This window comes from Saccostrea echinata, unplaced genomic scaffold, assembly GCF_033153115.1.
Source record: "Saccostrea echinata isolate AGI-Se365-2 ecotype Australia unplaced genomic scaffold, CSIRO_AGI_Sech_v1 ptg000045l, whole genome shotgun sequence".
In the NCBI taxonomy this organism is placed as follows: Eukaryota; Metazoa; Mollusca; class Bivalvia; order Ostreida; family Ostreidae; genus Saccostrea; species Saccostrea echinata.
In genome coordinates, this window is record NW_026889794.1 from 4,701,893 (window position 1) to 4,715,532 (window position 13,640).

Here is a 13,640-nt window from a genome sequence, read left to right on the forward strand (position 1 = left end):
AAGATTTGCAGCCGGACTGTCTCTTTAAGTCTAAGTTTGTTTCATGACCCCGGGGTCAGGTTTGATATTTGAGATCCTTAATATTTACAAAAAAACGAAATTTCAAAACGTTGATATTATGAAAAATTCAGTTTTGAAAATTTTTGAATGTGTTTAAACTTTTTAAATAACATCAATTTGCATGATGAAGGATTGTCATTCCTAAAGAATTCACAATAATATAACTCTTTACGGCGTTTTCCGGACAAACATACAAAAATAATTCTCTTTTTAAAAAAAAGACAGAATTAATATCATTGTTATTAAATTAAGTGAAGTTATCAATTGAAAGTGCTTAAAAAAATTTTAAACTTTGTTGCCGTGCATACTATCAAACTTTTCTTACCAATATCAATTTATATTTTCATAGAAAAACAAACTTGGGAAAAAACTTATCATTGAGAAAATGAAACTAAAATGACAAAGGGTATTCCGCCGATTATTAAAGACCAGTTTACATTTAACAATGAAAGTAACAATCAAACCTTGAAAGAAGAAGAAAAAAGACCACAATTTAGGCCTGAAAATGAACAAATCAATTTTAGATGATTTGCTTAATAATATATTATGTATAAGCTAAGGGGGAAAAATTGGCAAAAATACGAGGGTTGATAGAAAAGTTCGCTGACATACTGATTTAAAAAAAAATTACAGGTCTGTTTTTCAAAATTTTGAAAATATACAACGATTTTTACTGTGCGAAAATATCTTTTACAAAGCAATCATTTGACGTGACAACCTGTTTCCAAACCTGCCAAGCTTTTTCACAGTTCTAAATTTCTTTCAGTTCTATAGCTTTTCCATGTCTTTTTCCTACTTGAAAATTTGATATTAACTATAGTTGCTTTTTCTCTTTTGTCTTTTTTGCATATTTTCTTCTTCTTTTTTGTCTTTTGTGGCGTATCAGATATTAGTGAGATCTTAAAATCCATGTCTACGCAGTTGAGTCTTCTGTTACAGAAAGAATGCAAAATCCATTGGTGCAACGTCCATGCGCTAGGCTGGTGTTGGGGTATTTGAGGATCATCAAAACAAATGTCAATTCTTTCATTCATACAAAGCCACTACCATTCGAACACTTTGGTCCTAGATCCCCAGCAGCATCTAAAATCATTTTTGTATCGTTTGGACATTTTTCCTGTCTGTAGACATTATTTTTAATAGCTCGGTTCCCCAAGATGTTAAATGACGTTGCCATTTATTGATTTTGTTTTAACGCATTGACAATCTTTACATGTAATTAGCGATAAAACAGTTAAGGAGCAATCTCTCTAACATGGTCCCTGACGACCCTGTCTTCCCCCCTGACATTTCTCTCTGCCTAGAGAGGGGTGTTAAAATATGTTCTTGTTGATATTTAAGGGTTAGAAATATTCCTAGTCTTGAAAATTCTAAAGTTTTGTTTCAATATAGATTTAGTCATTAGTTAACAAAAACATTTTTGTTGGAAATGCCATAAGTAAAATCTGTGCAGTTACAATAATTTGTGTTGCATTGGTTGTTTAAGTTTGGTAGCATCTCAGATAAATTCAATGGTAAATAAATGCCAATTAATTTAACTTTGAAATAAAAAATATTACCCCCTGTGATAAGCAGGAATGGCTAATAAATTAATAAATATTCCTTTTTAAATCTTTACTTGTTTACTTATACTTCAAAAAAAAATTAATATATTTATTTCATATTTACTTATTTTAATTATTTTTTTAAATTACATATATATTTTATTTGTTAATCTTTTTATTTAGAAGTTTAATTTTTATTTATGTATGCATAAATTGATTCATTCATTTATTGTCCGTGCTTTGTATTGAACATATTTTATTGAATTAATCTTTTTTGTATTTATATGAAGCAGAATTTGTCCAAAATCTTGTAAGTAAATGAAGAAAACACTTGCTGTGGCCTTCAACTCGACAGTTAGATATATCGACGACGTATTGTCAATTAACAATGGCTATTTCCATTCTTATGTCGATACGATATATCCTGGTGAGCTTGAGATAAAAGATACCACAGAGTCTGACAAATCTGTTTCATATTTGGAGATTTCACTTGAAAAAGACGTTAATGGTAATCTAGCAACCAAGCTTTATGATAAACGTGATGACTTTAAGTTTTCAATCGTCAACTTCCCTTACTTATGCAGCAATATACCTTCATCACCTGCATACGGGGTATATGTCTCTCAGTTGTTTCGATACGCAAGAGCATGCTCTACGTATGTACAATTTCTAAAACGAGGTAAATTATTGACAAACAAGTTGATGAAACAAGAATATCAGCTGTCTCTTTTAAAGTCATCATTTCGTAAGTTCTATGGTCGATACAATGACCTTGTCAGCAAATACAATTTATCATTGAGTCAAATGCTGACTGACGTTTTTCAATTGTTAGGCCATTATTTACACACTGAATTGTCGACAGATTTTTCCGTTATTTTCCGATCATGACAAGGAGCACACGACGGGTGTGACCGGTCGGCAGGGGATGCTCACTCCTCCATGGCACCTGATCCCACCTTTTATGTTTGGAGGTCCGTGTTTGCTCTGCTCCTATTTTGCATTGTTTGATGGACTTTTGAGCCTGAATACTGTTCGTTATCTTCATATATTTCATCAGAAGGGTTGGAAACAAGTTTTCACAACTTACTTGTTCCTCTCCTTATAAATAACAATATGTCATGCAAATAATACATTAAAATATAACATTTTCTAGTGATATACGTGAATAACATTTAACAATTTAAAATCTACATGTTTCATCAATAAATTTATGGACAGCAGCAAAAATATTGTTATTAATTAGTACAGGCAAATCTTTATCACCCCATAATAACAGGTTTGTGTCAATTGTAACCAATTCTTCAAGCAAAAACAGTTGGTTGAAAAGATTGTTCCTAGCATTTGCATAACGCGGCAAGGATAAGGCTGTCCGATAAATATCACAATGTACCAGCCGTTGTTACTTCTCTGAACTACCAAGATATGACGTCATAATAGAATATGACGTCAAGTCACTGCAAAATTGAGCAGTCATGACGGGGAAAGTGTCATAACTTTTATATTCCTTTTCATGGCATGTAGATTTTATTTCGACTTTGATGTTTACATCAGGTGTCTGAATTGTTGGTTAAAGTTTCTATGTGCTGTTATAATGGTGATCATTGCAATACAATATCGTTATGCCTTTCTCTTTCTGATAATGTACGTATTCAAACAATAACAAAAAAACGAATATGAAAAGCTTCCCCCTAGACATCCGTAGACAGAGTTAGAATTTATAAATCATGCATATATTAGATTGGCACAAGTGATTAATAAAGATAAACTGAAGATGTTCCATGAGAATCTACTAGAGAAGTATGTGTTCTAACTGAATTTTGCTGGGGGATCGTATGTAATTTATCCTATTTTGTATAAATTGCGATGAAGAGTGAAAAGTCTCCCTTGTATATGGGTAAGTTGAATATCTCGTGAAATATTTTCCTAAAAGGTTAAACTCAGACTTGCCCCCAGAACTTTATATATACCCAAGAATACGTTTAATTGACTTATGTAACAAATTGTTTTCAATAATTTTGTTTTTCACTTGTGCCGATGGGGTTTTTGTGCAACAATTTAGGAAAAATTATAAGTGTCCGTCCCGTGATCAACACGGCCATGTAGCATCACAAATTTCCTTTTTCACAATACCTTATTAAACTCTCTTCACAAATTTACTGCACATGTATACATAGATTACAAATTGAAATCAAAATCTAGCTCAAAACATAATAGCGTATTTCTAATGCATATTTAGCCTTCGGACAACCTTAACATAGCCGCGAATTTCTACAAGCAAAAAATAATGACAAACATCTTCATACTTTCCACACGAACAAAGGGGACTGTTGATTATATTGCGTTTATATAAATCAAAATTAAGGTATGTCACTCGTGAAATTTGCTATATCAAGGATTTTTTTAGAAGTATATTTTGGATAAGTACTCATATAGTATGATTCAAAATCGCAGCGAAAATGGGGGGGGGGGGGTTCAGTGTGCATCTAACTGAGCTACGGTACAATTAAGTTGACCTTTTTGCACTTAAATTGTAACTCTTTGGTTAATCACTTTAACCGTTATCATATTTTATCAGATGTAACCATGGCAATGAACATAATCTTTTTTTTTATGTAAAATAGTTTGAATAATATTTATCATTGAACAAATCATGCAAATTAATGCGCGTAAATTTTTGAATGACCTTTTTGCACTTAAAAAGTCTCATATTTGGGGTATTAAAAATCTAAATAGGCAATAGTATATTTTCTTGTATCAAACTTTTTACAACTTAAGTGCTGATCGGTCAAAAGTATCGAGTAGTTTAAAATAATGAAAGAAAAAGTTGGGGTCAGTGATGTAAATTTTGAAATATTGGTCAAAATATGCGATTTTCTGGCAAAAAAATGTGAAAATTTTATCTTGACTTCTTTAATATATCTTCATTTCTTGGCAAAGTTTGTTGAGCGAAGGTGTAAATGTTGTTATAAAAATATAAATTGAGACCTATATTTAATATTCCAGGCATATCATAATGGAAAATATTCTCTGAGTAAAAGTATGTGAGGCTAAAGTTCCAAGATATTAAATTTAATAACTAGATTTGCAGAATTTTCTGCTTAATATCCTTCCACCACAAGAAATAGTCCCTTATAAATCTTGCTTCTTTATCAATTTTTGAGCAGTTTTATAGTTGAATGTTGAACATTTTACATTGTTTAACTTAAATATGTTATAAAGGTTGAATTGTAATAAATAGTTTTTAAATAAGAGGTTCTGACTGAACTTTTCTAAAAGGCTGACGAGTGACATACCTTAAGTAAACAGTTGTATCTTAATTTAGTATGAATTATGTTTGTGTAGCGTTTGTCAAAAGAAAAAAAAAGTTGGCGGATTGATGATTTTTGTACAAGCTCTTAAGTTTTTAGGGAAAGAATTAATTGAAATGGCTTCTCTAGCGCCTAAATTTTAAAGTTTCCCAACCAGTTTCTAAATAAAGTGTTTTTGTAGATGCAAAAATAGGAAGTCTTGTGACAATTCTAGCTACAGCTAGTTGTACTTTTTCAAGCTTTTCAGAATCATGTTCAGAGCAACCATTGCAAACAACAGAAGCGTATTCAAGCATTGGTCTAATAAATTCAGTGTACAATATTGAAAGGTTATTTCTACTCAATTTAAACTTTAGTTTTTTCAAAAGCCCAAGTTTTTTATAAGCATTGTTTACAATACCGTCAATATATGCAACCAGCTAAGATTCTGTGACAATAATAAGCCAGAAGTGTCTATGGACTGGAACGCACTCCAGCCTTTTTCTTTTAAAGGATAATTTAGGCATGACAGAAATATACTTCGTGTTAAAGAAAACAGCCTCTCCTTTAGATGGGTTAAATTTTACGAACCATTTATCTGACCATAATTCTAAGATATGTAAAATGTGGTTTAGCTTGTATTCCATATCTAAAATATTGTATGTACTTTGTTGAAGCAAATGATCATCAGCAAACAATCTACACATGGACATCACATTTTCAGCAGCATCATTTACATATATCAGAAATAAAAGTGGCCCCAAAACAGAGCCTGTGGTACACCTGCAAATAAATCAAATTTTGATGACAACAAATCCTTGCACATTACTTTTTGTCACCTATGATTTAGATAATAGAAAACCACTGGAATAATCTCCAGATAAACAATTAGTTTGTAATTCAAAAAATGAGACCTTTGTACCAGACTCTGTAAAATGCCTTTGACAAATCACAAAAATCCATACAACATGATTTACCTTCATCAATGTTTTGTACAATACTATGATACGTTTCTAGTAATTGATATAAAGTAGAATGGCCGGGTAAAAATTCGGCTTGATATCTTTAAAACAGGTTACTACTATGAAAATAATTGTACACGTGTTTAAATATAGTTCTGTCCATAATTTTACTAACACAGGATAACAGCGACACAGGTCTATAATTAGAAACCAAAGAGGGATCATCCTTTTAAGAAAGAGGAATAACAAGAGCTATTTTCCAGAAAGATGGAAATATTCTTTCTGATAGGGATCTGTTGTATAACATAGTAAGTGGTTTAATAACAGAATGAAGAGTGCATGTATATAATTATTTATTAATTTGAATAATTACTTATTTCCTAATTTTAATTGCTTTATTTATTTATTTATTTATTTGTTTATTTATTTATTTATATTTCATTTTTTTTTTATTTTGCGAACTCCTGTTTGATCCATAAAATACTTTTAGTGGCTTTGTACCTTTTCTGAAAATCTTAGCGGGGCATTTGTCCATAGGACAGTTTTAGTTTTTATTTAACTCAATGATTGATTTATAATATTAATTTTAACAGTTAGTGAACTAACAGTAATGCCCTGTTCACACGGAGAGTTTAATTCGCAGTAAATTAATGCGAAGTAAAATGATGCGAATTAAACTAACGCGAATTAAATTGTGTTCACACGACAGCTAATGCGAAGTAAACTGATGCGAATTAAAATTTTATTTCTACAACATGTATAAGGCTATTCAGTAAGGCTATTACGACGTCATTTGCAAATCACGTCACACTGTGCAGAGCAGATATACATATGACATAATATTTCATAGTGTCTGTACAGTTTTTAGTGATTAACATAGTTTCCCTTTGTTTTCCACTCAAAAATAGCACAAATACCTATATTTGACCACCGACATGTGGCATGTGACTTAATTCTGCCCTTACGTATGCGTCAAAATTTAATTCGAATTAGCTTCGCTTAGCGTTCACACGGAGCTAATGCGAAGTAATTTAATGCGCAGTGAACTAATTTGGATTAAACTAATTCGCATTAATTTCTCCGTGAGAACGCGGATCAAATTTATTTCGCAGTAACTTTAAATCGCATTATACTGAACAGGGCATTAAAGTACTAGTTGTTACCAAAGCGTTTAAATGGATTTCACTGTATACTCCTGATCTTTAATATAATTTTCAACATCACAATATTTATTCTTATATATCTTTAATTCATTTTCCACCATGAAAGAGAAGCATTCTTCTAAGGTCTAAATAAAGTCGGTAACTTTCATACAAAGAGAGCAATGTTATTTTAAAATTATTATAAACATGAAGGCACAGCTGCAGGGTGGATACGGTCGCTCTGCCACAAAATAAACAATGTATAGTGGTCAGTGGAAAAGGGAATATGTGTCATGACTGTGAACCCTAAGTAACTGGTAATTATTAACTATCAACAGCTAGGAAGTTCATTCATAACAGTGTTTGGTTTTCGAGGAACGATTGTTTTTTTAATTGTAACAAAGTAAAAAAAATCAATAAAGCAATTGACGGATTAAGATTGTGTGTGTTATAAGACGATTATTTTGATACCCACCATGGAAGTAAAAAAATTAAAAATAGTGGTAATAGGCTTAAAAAATACTTTGAAACATTATTTTAACGTAAAAATTGTTCATATAGAACAATACAAAAAAATTAAATACATTGAATTCTGGAATCAATTATAAAAATCTATGCATTGAATATTTGTTTTCTTTTGAAGATATGTATATCCGGATTAAAATATTTTATATCATGATTCATTAAAAAAAAAAAAGATCAAAGCAGATCAATCACTATAGTCAAAGTTTATTAATTAATTAATTAATTTATTTATTTATTTATTTATTTATTTATTTATTTTTTTTATTTATTTATCTATTTTGTGAACACCTGTTTCATCCATAAAATACTTTTAGTAACTTTGTTCCTTTTCTGGGAAAAAAAAAACTAATGGTAGTTTTTGTTCATTGTTTTACAACGCATTCTTTTAAGGTCTAAATAAAGTCGGTAACTTTCATATAAAGAGAGCAATGTTATTTTAAACATGAAGGCACAGCTGCAGAGTGGATACAATCGCTCTACCACAAAATAAACAATAAATAGTGATCAGTGGAAAAGGGAATATGTGTCATGTCTGTGTACCCCAAGTAACTGGTAATTATTAATTATCAACAGCTAGGAAGTTCATTCAAAACAGTGTTTGATTTTCGAGGAACGATTGTTTTTTAATTGTAACAAAGTAAAAGAATCAATAAAGCGATTGACGGATTTAGACTGTGTGTGTAAGACGATTAGTTTGATACCCATCATGGAAGTAAAAGAATTAAAAGTAGTGTTAATATGTTTAAAAAATACTGTGGAGCATATTTCAATTTAAAGCAATATGAGCTGCAACTTTGATGTCGGAAATTTTTGTTGCAATATTCTAAATAACTATTTTAATGGCAGAAAGAAGAACGTTTATAAACTTTTCTTGTTTATATTTTCGATGGAAAAACTAAATTTAAGCTTTGATTGAAGCAAAATTACATTATTGTCGTCCTGTACAATATCGATTTCTTATATAAAACTATAAATTCCATTGTACAGAAATCTTTCTTTTGAAGCAATTTGATACTTTAATTCAGTCTAATTTATCATAAAGGTTTAAGTTACATACAAATTTATCATATTAGCATATTTTAACAGCAAAATAAAATTCTCAAAAATGCAGCTCATATTGCTTTAAAAAATTTTCATATAGAAAAATACAAATAAGTCAAATAAATTGGATATAATTATAAAATCTATGCATTGAATATTTGGTTTCTTTTAAAATAAGTTAATAAATAAATAAATTTATTTATTCATTCATTATGTAAAAAAAAAATCATTCAACGAATAAACTGAAATAATGATATAGATAAATAAGTTTGTAAATAAATAAAAAAAAAAAACAAAATGAATAAATAAATTTATGAAAAAATACATTTATATGCTTTCATGCTTCACAAGATTAAATAAATTGGTAATTTATTTTTTCTTCAGATTCACTTGTATTTCTTTGCCGTTAGATTTATCCGGAAATGCTACCAAACTGAAACAATCATCACAAATCATTGTAAGTACACATAATTTATGTAAGGCATTTCAAATAAAAACATTTTGTTTATTATTGACTAAATCTATATTTAAAGTAAACTTTAAAAATTTCAAGACTAGAACTATTTCTAATCCTTAATTAGCATCAAGAACATATTTTAACACCCTTTCCTGGGCCAAGAGAAATGTCAGTGGCAGACAGGGTCGTCACGGACTTAGTAAGGGGACATCAGGGAGTTGACAGGGACGTCAGATAATGTTAGGGGACATCAGAGGTTAGAAGTGGTAACAGGGGCAAAGTCAGGGGACGTCAGAGAGTAGACAAGGTAGTCAGGGACAACGACGGGGATTCATGAGAGAATGTCAGGGAGAGACTGGAAAATATCAGGCATTGACAGGAGAACGTCAGGGAAATTTTTCAGAATCATTGTAGTAGTGATTATTATTATTACATAGATTTAATGTCTCCCAGTTGATTAGATACACAAGAGTATGCTCTACGTTCGAGAAATTTGTAAAACGAGGCAAGCTATTGACAAACAAGTTTATGAAACAAAAATTTCGTTCAAACTCATCATTTCACAAGTTCTATTGTCGACACAATGACCTTATCAGCAAATACAATCTACACTTGGTCCATTAGTTAGAAATACTGCCTGACGTTCTTCATACTGATTGTTAGGCCATGATTTACACACTGGATTTCTTACAGATTTTTCCTTTTCCCCGATCATGTCAAGGTCGGCAGGGGATGTTTACTCCTTCATGGCACCTGATCCTACCTCTGATGTTTTAGAGGTCTGTGTTTGCTCTGCTCCCGATTCATATTGTTTCAGAAGACATTTGAGCTAGATTACTATTCCTTTTCTCCATATTCGATTGAAATAAATTACCATCATATTCATAGCCAGCCCAAAGTCAAATGCATTTTCCTGTTCACAATGAGAAGAATACTTAATTTAGACCCCAATTTTCATATAGCTGCAATAGTTATGGACATATTTTTTTTTATTTTGAGTCTTCAATGTAGCAATGTCATGACACTTTTTAATAATGTTTTAAACACAAGCAAAGTCATGGAGATTTGTTTTAAAATATACGAAAAATACATAATGTCTCATTGATTCACTATTTCCTCGGTTATTCAATGGTTAGATATATATAGAAGATATTCAATGTTTTGTAGATGAATATGGAATTTATTTCACAAGTGGGACAGGATTTTTTGATATTTTCACGAGTGCGAAGCAAGAGTGAAAATATGAAAAAATCCTGTCTCACGAGTGAAATAAATTCCATATTCATCTACAAAACATTGAATTTTCTGTTTATTACATTTTCTTTGATTTTCCCTTTGCCAATGTCTTTTCTTAACACAGTGTCATAGGCTTGACATCGTAGTTGAGCGGTTGAGACGTCACAGCTTAGCAGTTCTGAGATCGAAAACATTACATAGCATGGCTTTTAGCAACATATTTGGGAAGAAATTTGCAGTTTTAGCTCTATCAAGATCGTTAATTACTATCTCTATCTTATGACAGCCCAAAAATTATTTTTTACTTACTTTGATATCCTTTCACACTGTGAGAGAATACCATTTTGATATCCTTTCACACTGTGAGAGAATATCACTTTTATTCAATAAATAAATCACAGTATTTCACTGTTGAAAATGTAATAAATAACAGTGCCCCACACTTTGTTTTGTTATTTCATATTTTATTATTATTGTTATTTTATATTTGATATTATAAGATAATTTGAATTGGATAAAGGACTGGGTACGTTAAGCCCGCTCAGCATCCCTTTCTCTAAATTTTTGAAGTTTTTTTTTCAAACATGCATATGTCGACATGTCCTTTAAAAATCATTTTATTTTTTTGAAATTACCGTTAACCGTTTTTCCGTCAGAGGTCTCGAAATATGGATTTTTTTTAAAAAAAATTACAACTTTTGACGTGATAACAGCTTCACGGCGTTACTGATTTTAACGTTACGTAAAATTAAAATCTCTAAATTCTCTTAACCGAAAACTATTTACTTTAACCTGCCTTATGTTCCAGAAATTTTTTTTTAAAACTTTTATTCCAATTCATCGTATCTTCGATAGCTGGAACGAGTGTAATAATTTGTAGGAATATTATTTTCTTACGAATCAATTTCATCACGCAAGTGATGAAACTTGATTCGTCCTTACAGACGACACAGGGTACGTATTTCTTTTAAAATTTTGCCAAAATATGAATAATTTTATGCAAGTATTTCCTAATATTTTTCAACCATATATCAACCATTATTCGCATTGTCTATGAAGTTACATTAAAGTTTTTAAGATACATGGATCAATTTAAAAAAGAAGTCCCAACTTTCAAAAAAAAAAAAAATTGGAACGTCAGGCCCATATAAAGTTGTCAAAATTGAATTTTTAGCAATGAAAAGCCATCTTCATCACTCTCCCTTTTTAATTCCAATAAATTGCGACACAATTATTTTCGTAATTTCTATTTTCATGTCAGATGCTCTAACCAGGAGCAATCCCCCAATATACTTATACACAACCACACGTCTTTCTATGTTAAAAAAAACCCACAAGGGTAGACCTGATATAAGATGTAATTTTTAGTACAAATTGCAGAGTCCTGATTGATTATCGTAACTTGCGTCTCGGTGTAAAAAAAAATTAGATGTTTTTTTAAAGGAACAATAATTTGATATACATGTATAAATGCGGCCATATCGAAATATAGAATTGAAAAGGGAGAAAAACCTCCAAAATAGGGGAAATCCGGAATATTAGACAGGTTTTGAACGTTATATAAACAAAAGGGCACATGAGTTGAGAAAAATTGATACCTATTTCACACACAGAGAAACCTTAACAATTAATAGATACAGTTAATAAAATGTAATCGTGCTTTTAATTTTTGCCGATTTTACAGGGCTGATAATCGGTCTTAACGTACCCAGTTTTTTGCAATATAACATGAGGTCACGTAAAGATGCTTAACTCGCATATTTGTTCAACAGATTTCTCAATAGAATTATTTGAAGATCTATGATCTATGATAAGATTTGAATGAATGGAAACATGTTAACCGTAATAAAAATAAATTGTCTTTTTGTCATTTTCTGAAGCTATTCAAAATGAAATATTTCTCAATTGGGTCAAATTCTAAATCAATGATGTCATCAACTAATCAATGTACCGATGCAACAATGTATTGATTGATTTATGTTGTTTACGTTCCGTTCGAGATTTTTTCACTAATAAAGAGACGTCACCATACACCGGTGAAGGGCTTCAAACTTAGCCCTTTACTCAACACATAGGGCTTTTGAGCAGGAAGGGATCTTTATCGTGCCAACGCTTACTGGAACAGGACACCTGTTTTTAAGGTCTCATCCGAAAGACCCGAAACTGACACTTAAAAGTGCCGAGCGCTTGACGTAAGAATAGTTGCTACCCTTTTTTTTTTAACTGAATTAGGTCATTCCTGCCCTATCACGAGAATGTGTTTGATATAGAAAACGTAGGTCTAATTTTTTTCCCCAAATGATCAGGTTAAAACCAATTTCTTTTCATCGGCTATTAATAAACCGATAATATCTTACGGGTTTTTAGAAGTACCTCTGATTATCCAAATAAATTCACGTTTTATTCCTTTTTCTCAATTCTTGATGTTTACTCCAACAAGCGCTGAGAATTTTGTTGGATTTAAACAATATCAATGTATCAAACGCATTTAACATACAAATAATCAATCGAGAGCGAGAGAAGTTTTCGATGCTGATTAAAAGAATGTTTTCTGAGAAGATTCTCTTCTTACAAGCTAAATTTCAATGATAAGCTGATATAACATACCTATGTTAACTTTTTAAAACATTTTATTTTTTTAAACTTAAACTAAAACAATAGCCATAATAACAACAACAAGAAGTTTTAAAGATTGCTCTAGGTAAGAAGATTGATTGATTGATTGATTGCATGTTGTTTAACGTCCCATTCGAGAATTTTTCACTCATATAAAGACGTCAGTAATTATTAAAAAAAAAAAAAAACATGTAAGAGGAAATGAAAAAAAAAATAATTTAGATGACACTTTCGACATGCATTTCATTATACTATATATTATATATATATATATATATATATATATATATATATATATATATATATATATATATATATATATATATATATATATATATATATATATATATATATATATATATATATATATATATATATATATATATGCAAAGGTTTTCTTTTATATAACTCTTTTATATATATATATATATATATATATATATATATATATATATATATATATATATATATATATATATATATATATATATATATATATATATATATATATATATATATATATATATATATATATATATATATATATATATATATATATATATATATATATATGCAAAGGTTTTCTTTTATATAACACTTTTAAAAGCAACGCGTATCTATATCTGTATAAACACGGGTTCCTCGCGTTATAAACGTTCGACGTAATTTCTCAGTGACGTCATAAAGGGTCGACGCGCAATCAATAGATCAAACTTGTGCCGTTGAATTTGAAAAAATAAAGCATTTCACACGTTAGAGGTTACAATCAG